Source organism: Megalobrama amblycephala, linkage group LG12 (assembly GCF_018812025.1).
Source record: "Megalobrama amblycephala isolate DHTTF-2021 linkage group LG12, ASM1881202v1, whole genome shotgun sequence".
Classification (NCBI taxonomy): Eukaryota; Metazoa; Chordata; class Actinopteri; order Cypriniformes; family Xenocyprididae; genus Megalobrama; species Megalobrama amblycephala.
In genome coordinates this window covers 22938433-22950510 of record NC_063055.1, presented here as the reverse complement: position 1 = coordinate 22950510, position 12078 = coordinate 22938433, and the positions used below count along the sequence as shown (strand labels likewise).

Here is a 12078-nt window from a genome sequence, read left to right as displayed (position 1 = left end):
AAGAAGTTCAGATTCGGTAGATTTCAGACTACAGATGTTACGACGTTACATACGTTTCCTATGATCACACTGATGCTGCAAATGAAGTGTACACTCATTAGGACTGAGTTTAGATGTAAACCAACAGGAAACTAACATTTAACATGAAGTACTCAATCAGACATGTGTCTTCATTATAGAAATGAATTGTATTGTTCCAGTGTTTGTAAACTTGTCTGACAGTCTTAGCTGTGTACGTATGTGTGTGTGTGTGTGTAATCACATTCTGTTGTGGGTTAAACTTACAGTAGAGGTGAGTGTGTTCTCAAGTATGCATTTGTGGTACAGAAGTATGTTGGTTCACACTATTCTGGAATGAGTGTATGTGTATGTGTGTGAGCATGAGTCAGGGCACTCCTTAACTCGTGGTACTTTGACGTAAAACAGACAAGACAGAACAGGCTGATCCTACTTGGGAAAAACACTGAGGAGGGCGGGGCTTAGTGCCGGAAACGCACTTAAAAAGACAGCGAACATGAAACTCCAGCTGGGGCTTGGGGTCAGTTATGGGTTCAGGTATCAAACAGCTGCTGCTTATTATTTCTAGCATTTAAGAGTGCTGGCAACAAACACAAGCACTATGAAACTCTGCTCGGTCTGTATATTTAGAGTACAATCATTGGCTTGGATAAGGGGGCGTTTCGGCAAGTGTTTGTTAAATGTTTGTTACAACATGAATGAGGAATGGTATTGGTTTTCTCCTTCACTTGTCTCTTTCCTGTACGTACCTCCCTTTGTTCTGTCTCCGCCCATTTCCGTTCCTTTGGAATATTTCCTGGGAGCAACAGAATTAGGAAACTCCAGAAAGAAAAAAAGAAAACTGTGCTTCAGTGACTCATGTTCTTACTCAATCTTGATCAATGTCAAACCACAGATGTTTAAACATTCTCAGTCAGTAAAACTTTAACGTGATATAAAATCAAAAGGAGTAAGGTTAGAAAAATAATAAACAAAACAGACTTTTCGGGTGACAATACGGTTGTTTTATTGTGCTTCCGTATTTTAATGAAATTTATGAGGCACTAGCATTGTCCTCAAACCTAATGAGCATTTCAAGGCATCATTCCCAACATAAAGGGTGTTCTGAAAGCTGGCAACATCCAAAATGCATGGCGGACGAAGTGAGAAATGTAAATTTTAAATATTGGCCTAATTGAAAATCATTCAATAATGAAAAAAAACGTTACTGTTTTGGGCTATTTATTAGAACAGCAACATGTTAGCTTAGCATCAAACTCTATTGAAATAAATGGCAAATCTCCCATGATGCTCTTTGTGTAGCTGTTAAGCAAACTAATTACATGCGTAAGTGGTAAACGTGATATGCGGGGACACAAAAATGCAAGGTCTAAAAACGGGGGGTTTTTATAAGTTAAACTTCTTTGAAGTTGAACGCCGCATATTTTCGAACACTGTAGGCCTATGTAGTACAGCAAGAATCAGTTTAAAATTATGAAAAATACAATTGAACCCATTATGTGTATACTATGTATTTTTATTTGAAGGGATGCATCTTTAGGGGCCTACATTTATTTTTATTATTAATAATTTTATATATATGCACACACACGCACACACAGATCAGGCATAACATTATGACCACCTTCCTAATATTGTGTTAGTCCCACTTTTGCTGCCAAAACAGCCCTGATCCGTCAAGGCATGGACTCCACTAGACCTCTGAAGGTGTGTTGTGGTATCTGGTACCAAGATGTTAGCAGCAGATCCTTTAAGTCCTGTAAGTTGTGAGGTGAGGCCTCCATGTATCAGACTTATTTGTTCAGTACATCTCTCAGATGCTTGATTGGACTGAGATCTGGGGAATTTGGAGGCCAAGTCAACACCTCAAACTTGTTGTCGTGCTCCTCAAACCATTCCTGAACCATTTTTGCTTTGTGGCAGAGCACATTATCCTACTCAAAGAAGCCACAGCCACCAGGGGATACCGTTTCCATGAAAGGGTGTACATAGTCTGCAACAATGCTTAGGTAGGTGGTACGTGTCAAAGTAATCTCCACATGGATGGCAGGACCCAAGGTTTCCCAGCAGAACATTGCCCAAAGCATCACACTGCCTCCACTGGCTTGTCTTCTTCCCATAGTGCATCCTGGTGCCATGTGTTCCCCACGTAAGCAATGTACAAGCATCTGGGCATCCACGTGATTCATCAGACCAGGCCACCTTCTTCCATTGCTCCGTGGTCCAGTTCCGATGCCCACTGTTGGCGCTTTCGGCAGTGGACAGGGGTCAGCATGGGCATTCTGACTGCTCTGCAGCTACGCAGCCCCAAACCCAACAAACTGCGAGGCACTGTGTATTCTGACAGCCTTGGCCACCCATGACCCTTTCCCTTCCTTGGACCACTTTTGATAGATACTGACCACTGCAGACTGGGAACACCCCACAAGAGCTGCAGTTTTGGAGATGCTCTGACCCAGTTGTCTAGCCATCACAATTTGGCCTTTGTCAAACTCGCTCAAATCTTACGCTTGCCCATTTTTCCTGCTTCTAACACATCAACTCTGAGGACAAAATGTTCACTTGCTGCCTAATATATCCCACTAACAGGTGCCGTGATGAAGAGATAATTAGTGTTATTTACTTCACCTGTCAGTGGTCATAATGTTATGCCTGATCGGTGTATATTACATATTAATATTTTATTATATATTATTATAATTAATTATTATTATGCTATGTTTTTTTTTTTTTTTTTGCTTATTAGACCATCTTGCTATCATCTTAGCAGCATGTTTGCATTAAACTCAATTGAAATCAATTGCAAGTTAAGTCCTTGTGACATTATTTGAGTGGTTTGTAGAGTTTGATGCCTGTAATGCTTTAGTCTATGTTGACAGTCGACAGCAAGGCAGCTCAGCTCAGTTGGAACCCACCGAAACCCAGCATGAACTGTGTAACCCTCAGATTATCTTCATATGTCAAAGTAAGGTCAGTGTTTACAAACTGATCATAAAAATTTCCCATTATGACTGGAGTAAAGCAGCTAAAACATCTCTCGAGTTCCATTAGTGCACTTGTTTATGCTTAAGTAAATGGAAAAAACCTGCTTCTGGCCATTGTTTTGGGACGCTTGATGGTCTGTTTGAGGGCACCCCTCAACCGCATCTTGTTTTTTTGAGGTCGGTATCCTTGGCAACAAGCGTGTGCACTGTAATTTCCTGTTTCTATGTACGCTGTGTGCGCATGCACTCCACTCCATGTCACTGCAGAGTTTACGTAAACAGCTAAGCTCGGTGCTTCCCCTTCTTTACGACTAGCGCTTCCTTCCTCGCGCACACACACATATGTTTGCAGACATACGCAAAAGACCTCAGTGCAAATGACCTGCTTAAAATTTGAAATCTTCCACAAGTGTCCTTTCGTTCACCACCTTTACATCACAGTCGTCATATTGACGCTTTGTGCGACTGAGGGGTGTTTTCATACACAGGACATAAAGTGCAAAACAGCATGTTCTCAAACACTGTACCCTCTGGTTTTCAAAGTCAGGCCTGCTGACATCTTGCAGAAAAACAGCATCCGTATGAATTATGTGTGTGTTTGTTTTATCACCCATTAGTCTATTTCAAATTAAATGCAATTTAATGTTTTAACAGAGGTGCCTTATGGACAGGGTGAATAGGGTGAGGGCCTCCAAAACTTCAGGCCACAGATAAATAATACAAACTGACAAATAGGGGCCTTGGGGCCCCTCAGCACATTCAGAACAAGCTGACTACTGTGGCCCCCAATTACCAGTTTTAGTTTTCTAATGTTAGCTTAAGAAAAAAAAAACACATTTTATAATTTGTTTAGCCAAATCGTCCCAATTATTTACCCTACCCTGTCAGAAAAAAATAGGCAAAAATTGTACAACAGCTTGTCACCTTTAAAGTCCCCCTGAAATCAAAATGTACATTTTTAGCTTTTAGTATGAATATGTTAGCCTTACGGTTATGAATAAGCTGGTGTGTTCCAAAACAATGACAAAATTCGCATTTAGGAGATATAAACATTCAAATCTTAGTCTCTCAAATCCGCTAAAATGGATCACGGATTTTCATGACATCACCGCGTACTTCAGTTTCTCATCAAATCTTCTGTCCAATCAAATGCTCTCTAGAATCTGAAGTCCCACCCCTCCTACACTATAAACAGACACTGAAGCTGCAACTAAAATTGGTCACTTTTTTTTATTTTATTTTTTTTTTTAACAAGTTTCTACATGGTGAATGGCACAATGTTCTATAAAGAGGATAGGGAACGATTAAGGGTGTAAATATGCTTTCCATTGATGCGAATGAAGTCCGTTTGTCACGTGAACCGCCACGAGACATGAGAGCAAAGAGTGGATCATATGTGCGAATCGGTGCAGACCACGAAACGTAATGGACCCATTGGAATTCTGCACAGAAAAGCGATGTAGAGGAGATTAGGATGAGAAACAGAGATTAGAAGGAAACAAAGCTTTACCGAGCTCAACGGCTCTGGCCGAGCTGTGATATAAAGAAAACACTATTGGCTATTTTTAAAAAAGAGGCGGGACTGTTCGATATATCCCGCTCTGTTTTCCTGTTTCAGTTTAAATTACGTCAATACATTGAATAATGCTGCGCATTCCAAGACACCTCAGTGGGCCTTTAAAGACAACTTTGTACCTTATTTACCCATAGTAGTACCTAAAGGGTACAAATTATGGTCTTTAAGGTACTAAATTGCACCTTTTATGGGTAGATAAGGTATAAAGTTACAAAAGTTAAAAATTCAATTTTTTTCTGACAGTGTAGGGTAAAGGCCATGACTCGAGTAAGATGATGTAAAACTTCAAGAGCCCTGTTGTGTACCCTCTTTGACTTTGTCGTTTGCATCATTTTTGTTTTTCTTCTCTCGCATTGGTTCGCTAAGCTGAACAGCCAGTCGGAGTGATCTATCTCGCTGACTGCCCGACACAGATTCAACATGCTCAGTTGGCCAAAAAGCCACCCACGGGGTCTGACTCGACGGGACCAACAATGCAGAACACACTGCAAAAACTGAGCTTACAGACACTCAAGGACAACCCAGCTTTGGCTGATGGTTTTCTTAGTGTGTCACAACCTTAAAGGGATAGTTCACCCAAAAATGAAAATTTGATGTTTATTGCTTACCCCCAGGGCATCCAAGATGTAGGCCTTGTTTTTTCAGTAGAGCACAAATGATGATTTTTAACTCCAACCGTTTCAGTCTGTCAGCCATATAATGCATGTCAATAGGAGCACCATCTATGAGAGTAAAAAAAACGCACAGACAAATCCAAATTAAACCCTGCGGCTCGTGACGACACATTGATGTCCTAAGACACGAAACGACTGGTTTGTGCGAGAAACCGAACAGTATTTATATAATTTTTTTACCTCTAATACACCACTATTTCCAACTGCCTTGAGCATCCGGTGTGTGAGGTCTAAATGCACTCTGACGCCAGAAGTGATCTCTCGCACTCATTGACGTATACACGCGAGAGATCACTTCCGGCATCAGATCGCGTTTTCAGATCTCGCACACCGGATGCTCAAGGCAGTTGGACATAGTGGTGTATTAGAGGTAAAAAATTATATAAATACTGTTCAGTTTCTCATCGTTTCGTGTCTTAGGACATCAATGTGTCGTCACGAGCCGCAGGGTTTAATTTGGATTTGTCTGTGCATGTTTTTTTTTCACTCTCATAGATGGTGTTACCGTTTCAATGCATTATATGACTGACAGACTGCAATGGTTGGAGTTAAAAATCATCATTCATGTTTTACTGAAGAAACAAAGTCACCTACATCTTGGATGCCCTGGGGGTAAGCAGATAAACATCAAATTTGCATTTTTGGGTGAATTTTCCCTTTAAGGGGTCTACCCAATATGTGGGGTATGGGACAAAGACATGCCTAGGGGCCTCATGGGAACATGATTGGGCCCGGTTCACACATCAGCATCCTGGTCTTTGGTGTTTTCAGCCATAGAAGCCCTAAAAAAGGTTCTTGGGTCATTCCTATCTGGGTAATTTTTTTTAAACCATGTCATGTGCGATCACTCTTAGGCCACCCCACTCATGTATTTTTTCAGTTTGTTATATTTTCCATTCTGTTTTTGAGTAAAGCATGACTAAACTTCTTTGAGAAGACATGACTCAGCAGCTTTCCTTGCAGGTACAAAGACAAAACCCACAAAGGTCCAACACAAAATCATCTTGTGGTTTCCTCCTTGTAATTCATTGAGGGATCTTTCCCAGATTGCATCAGGGGCATCTGTGAGCCACATTAAGAGTTCAAGCGGAAAATGAGCTGATTGTAATGACATTTTTTTTTTGTTCAATTGACTCCTTTATAAACTCATATAAACTCATATTGTTACTATGACACAGAAGCATCCCAAATTAATCTGTCTATCATGATAAGTTACTCTGCTTTATAACACGCACAGACACAAAAGTGCTGTAGTATTAGCATGAAGTATTACTGTGTATGCATAGCAAAGCGGTTTCTGTGCAATGGAGTCCAGTCAACTTTGAAGAATATTCTTCTAGCTAATTTCTGAGTCATGTGTCTGGCTGTAAAGGGTGTGTCTAGAGTTTCAGGAGTGTTCAGTAGGGCAGAGTGTGTTTCTGGGATCTTAGACTGGCTTTGTTGTATTAATATTTCCTCCTTTCAGACAAAGTAAGATTAAACATAAGTAATCATAGGGGTTTTGTGCTCAAATTTTTAAAATGCTACATTTCCTCATGACACTGCATCATAATGCATAATACAGCTTAGCACTGCAGGAAGTTGTAGAGGCTACTTGGGGTCAGAGAGAGATAACACAAAGTCAAGGCCTGACCCTATGGGTGTAATCATTCTTTAGGTTTTTAAAGTTCAAATGCATACATTGTAAAGAGGGAGGGATCTCCAATATTTAAGAGCTTAACAAGCCAATATGTCACCAATTGTGTCCTTAGTGGTCTTCATCCAAAGTCCACTCAAATGTTTGTGAAGTCACCCATTACTGACCAAGATGTCAACAACTTGTTTCTTTTCAAGCAAATATAAATGAACACTCAAATCTTAAATTTAGGCCTAAATTCTTTTTACGTGTTGCAATCGCATTTAAATTTCCATCCATTTGGATTACACAATTTTAACATAAACTAATACATTTAATGTGATGCATTTTTGTCGGCCATACATACATGAAACAGGTAAAATTTCTGTAATACTACTATTAATTTCTTTTAAATACACATTAACCAGGTTTATATCATTATCAATCAATCCAGTTTGTTTCAAACTCATACTGAATATCACTTTTTCCACAGCCATGTTCATACTTTTTAACTGAATAAATGTAATTTTCACAATAAACAGATGCTGATTCTAAGCAATTTCAACAAATACATTTTGAAAATATTTAAATAAACCCAAACATGCAAATAGTTAATAAACTACGCCATGATTTTTGAGTGAAGAAAACATACATGTTTCAGTTTCATTTATGTAACAAAGTTTATTTATGTTAAAACTGTAGTCTAAATGAATGGAAATTTTATGCAATTCAAAAGCATAAATCCTAAATTTAGTACTAAATATTTTTTGTGCATATTTGGTAATATAAAGAAGATTAAAAACTATATTTATATATTTTCTGAAGATAATAGTGTGTGGTGTTTGCATCCAAAAACTTTCTGGTTTCTAAATATGGCTCAGATCCCTCCTTCAATTCATATGTATAGGATTTTTTCAAGCTATTTTATCATCTACCAGGTGAAATCTCCTTTGAAAAGTTATAGCACTCCTCATTTCAACAAGCTGCACAGTTTTATGTCTGTATAGCACAGGTTACACACCACAATTTATTAGTTAGACTTAGTGATTTTTAAAATCCCTTCATATGAGCACTATTAATAGTGATACTTGCTAATAAAACAACTTGAAGGAGATGCGTTGGTCATTAAATGCACACAGCAACCTTCCCTGCTCATGTTATCATGAGCTGTCGTCAGTTAAATTCTGACTTGCATCTTTTTTCCTGCACTCTTGCTCTCTTTGCGTTCTCTTGTTCACATTATCTCTGCAGGAAGGAAGAGATCCAATATAGTGATGTGGGTTGAGTGCCACGGTCTGTTTGTGAGACAGTTAAGATTCCATCACGTGAGTTTAAGAGAGGTTATTCATACGTACATGCACACGCAACCAATATCAGTACCCTCTGAGACTGACTGTGGCCTATTTTGAGCCGCCTGCACTGATTGTCTATCTCATGTTTAGAGGTGAAGAGAGCAGATGCAACCTTTACGTTGGAGCCCCTCGCATATTCGGCTATGGAGAGATGGCAGATGGAAATAAGCGTTTGAGAAGAAGAGAGTGACAACATCAGTGCAAGGAACCAATCTCTTCAAAAAGCACCGTGTAGTTTTGGGCTACTGGGACAACAGAAAGTCTGAGGTCTCAAGCAAAAAATAGATCAAAGACATAATGGTCTTACAAATGCTATGAGATTTAGTCTCAAACTATTTTAGATCAAAATGTTCATAACCCATGGACTACTACTTAAGGCAAATATCTCTATAATTATTGCTCATATTTAGTCCTGTGATTGTGCAATGAACATGAATGATACCTTAAATCATGTGGCTTACTATAGTAGAGGAGTGCTATTACTTTTCTAAGCGCTCAGATTTATGAGATTTGCCTAGGGGATAATAAATGAGTTAAAAAAAAAATCTAAAAACTTTACCATTCAAAAGATTGGTGTCGGGAAGATTTTTTAAAGTTTTTTTTTTATTAAAAAAAAGTCTCTTGTGCTCACCAATGCTGCATTTATTTGGTTAAAAGTACAATTAAAAAGTAATATTGTGAAATATTATTACAGTTTAAAATTGTTTTCTGTTTAAATATATTTTTAAATGTATTTATTCCTGTGATGTCAGCAGCATTTACTCCTTCATTTCTCTTCCATGATTTCAGTGTCACATGATCCTTCAGAAATCATTCTAATAGGTTGATTTGGTGTTCAATAAACATTTCTTATCAATGTTGAAAACGGTTGATGCTGCATAATATTTTTGTGTAACCTGTGATAATTTTTTTTTAGGATTATTTTATTAATAGAAAGTTCAAGAGAACAGTATTTATTTGAAATAGAAATCTTGTAACAATATACATTGAAGAAGAAACCCAAGTAATATCTAATGACCAGAATATCACACAGACTTGTAGGTGGGCTGTTTAGAGTAAGCAAACCCCTAGCAACCATAATGCACTAAAAACCACTTAAGACCTTGGCAACCACAAACAATGCCCTGTCAACCACCCACAGCACCCTGTGATATTGGTGGTAAGTTTTGCGCTGGTAAGCACCGCTCATATCTAGTTAAATCTAGTTAAATTTTCTGTTGATTTCTGTATTTATCATTGTGATTCTTTGATTAAAGAAAACACAACTGATCTTTGTGTTCTCAAGTTTATATTACACACGCTCACACATTTGCATGTGACAATAACATGAGTGTTCAGTTCATGATTGATTTATATTTATCAATCACACCGATCTCCAAGATCATCTTTGAAAATCCAAACATGAACATGTACATGACATTTTTGCTTAACAGGCCAGAGCCTTAAAGGCACAGTTCACCCAAAAATGAAAATTCTGTCATCCTCATGTCATTCCAAATCTTTCTTTCTTCTACATAATGTTAGGAACGAAATGAGGATGAGCAGAATGTTTGATTGAACTATCCCTTTAACCATAAACAATTGCTCTCCAGGTAGTGGTAGCATAGTGATTAAAGGTTAGTCAGTTAAGATATTTTTGATGAAATCCGAGAGCTCTGTGACTCTTCAATAGACAGCAATTTGACCACCACTGTCAAGGTCCAGAAAGGTACTAAAGACATTGTTAAAATAGTAAACAGTGGTTCAACCATAATTTTATGAAGCGATGCTGCAAATATCTTAATTTGTGTTCCGAAGATGAACGAAGGTCTTACGGGTGTGGAACGACATGAGGGTGTGCGATTAATGACAGAATTTTCATTTTTGGGTGAACTAACCCTTTAAGGTCAACAAATTCTACAAGTCTGACCAATTTATATATTAGTGTTCAGCACTAGTTTTATGGCATGTTAAAGGATGAAGTGGGTAATTATGACACCAGAAAGTGTGGCTAGTGATGTCCGCAGTGGCCTTATCATTGTTCTGTTCTATTCTGTTGTTTTGCAACAACAGGAAGGCTGTCAATTACTCAACCATGTCCTGCATGATGCGAGCGGTACGACCCAACATCGTGGCGGTCGTCGTGAGCCACTGCGCAAGCGTCAGAAGGCAGAATAGCAGAAGTGCAACAGTGTCGAAATCTGGGCCAGTGTCCTGCTGGGTCATGGCTCCACCTCTTACGGCCACTGTGGACGCCTGAGTTCCCGGCAGCCGTGCCGCAAGGACCCCGGATGTTCACAGCCAGCGTCATTCACTCGAGCCCAGGAGAAGGACAAGAACGGTGACAAAAAGATCGAGAGAAACAGGGAAGTTGTGGATGAATGAAAGCTTTTGCCATTGGTACATCACAGCACTTTCAAACTGCTGACCTCATCCCTGCCCTCAAACCTACTTTTCCACTCCGAGTAATAGACCACAATGATTCTATATTCCGCTAGCAATTTTTTTCTTCTTATTTAGATGGTTAAATAGTATAATTGGACTCTTAATAAGCCTGATTCAGATGCAGGTTCTAGTCGGACCTAAACCACATCTCAGTCATGTTTCAACTCTCCTGGTGCTTATGCACTATAGTGTGAAAACAGAGGCAAAAAATCAAATCAAATAAAAACTAACAAAAAAAAAAAATTGTATTCCTGTCTCTAGTCAAAAGTGTATTCCAGAGTGTATTCCTGTTGACCCGATGTCTTTTGACCATTTTTCCAATCAAAAATTAATAATTTTCTAGTTTCACTCATGCCAGACTACCATAAAGGTGACGCTGACCACTTGGGAAGGTGTCAGAAACTCATTGACTATTAATGTGTCTGCCAGGGATTGTTCACCTTTGATATGTTGGCCTTGTTTGTTGCAACAATGGTGTTGTTAATATTTAACCATGGCATTTTATATTGGGACAGTATCAGCTAGCCTTTTTGAGACAGCCTGAGAAGTTTGTTTGCAATGTGAACCATCTTAGAGAAATTCTTTTCTTTTAAAATGTGTTTTCAAGGAAAAGATCATTTAAGGGAAGTGAGAGGACAACCACATGCTAAAAATATGCAGAGGAAGCTGGAATCTGTTTGATTTAATTGAAAACATTTGATTTTGGTATGATTAAAATTTCAGCGTCAAATTGTAATTCTAAAGAAGCAGAAATTGACCAAGACACAATAGCTGAAGGCCATATGAGCAGGTACGAGGCATGAGCGCGTGGGATGAGGGTTTGACAATCCAGTGTAGGCTGGATCATATTAGTATCAGCAGGTCGGCTGGCAGCATGACGCAGCGATTCGTTTACTGACAGACGTTACACTGTTGACGGTAAAATCCTGCCTGGAAGCGGGTGGGGCATTGCTCTCTAGTAAAAGGGGAAAAGAAACTTGTAATCCTGACATTGGAAACCCCTGTGTTAGCAATCAACGGTGCTCAGGAGACTGGGACATAAACTAAATAAACAAAGCGAACTGGAACCGAAGCTACACGACCATTTTAAATGATGTAATATTTTAAAATGCGTAATGTAGTTCACAGTCACTAAGTATTATCATTTGTTTGCCATCTTCTGCTTAGTTTGGAATTACCAAAGCAACCGTCTCATGAAAAGTAAATAAAGTACAGAGAAATCTTATTCAATAGTGTATGGTATGTTTTTGTTGGCTCTTGGACTCTTAAAAACATTCAGATGAGGTTTGGAGTCAAGTTGTGTTGGACTAAAACAATTGTATTATGTGAGAGTATCTAAGACAGCAGTACGTTACACACAGAAGCACGCTTGCATGCACAGATGGAGAAGGAAGTTGGAAGTGTTGAGCAACTCAGATCCTCCTGCACTATAGGA

The 12078-nt window shown here is 38.9% G+C and overlaps 1 long non-coding RNA gene across 1 annotated transcript in view; it reads right to left on the bottom strand.

The window, feature by feature from the left end:
• Nucleotides 1-739: 739 nt before the first annotated feature.
• The window catches only part of LOC125279731, a 75184-nt gene continuing 63845 nt past the window's right edge, over nucleotides 740-12078 (bottom strand). Inside the window, exon 4 of the long non-coding RNA XR_007187441.1 lies at nucleotides 740-837. This is a non-coding gene — a long non-coding RNA (uncharacterized LOC125279731). The remainder of the gene's footprint in view (nucleotides 838-12078) is intronic.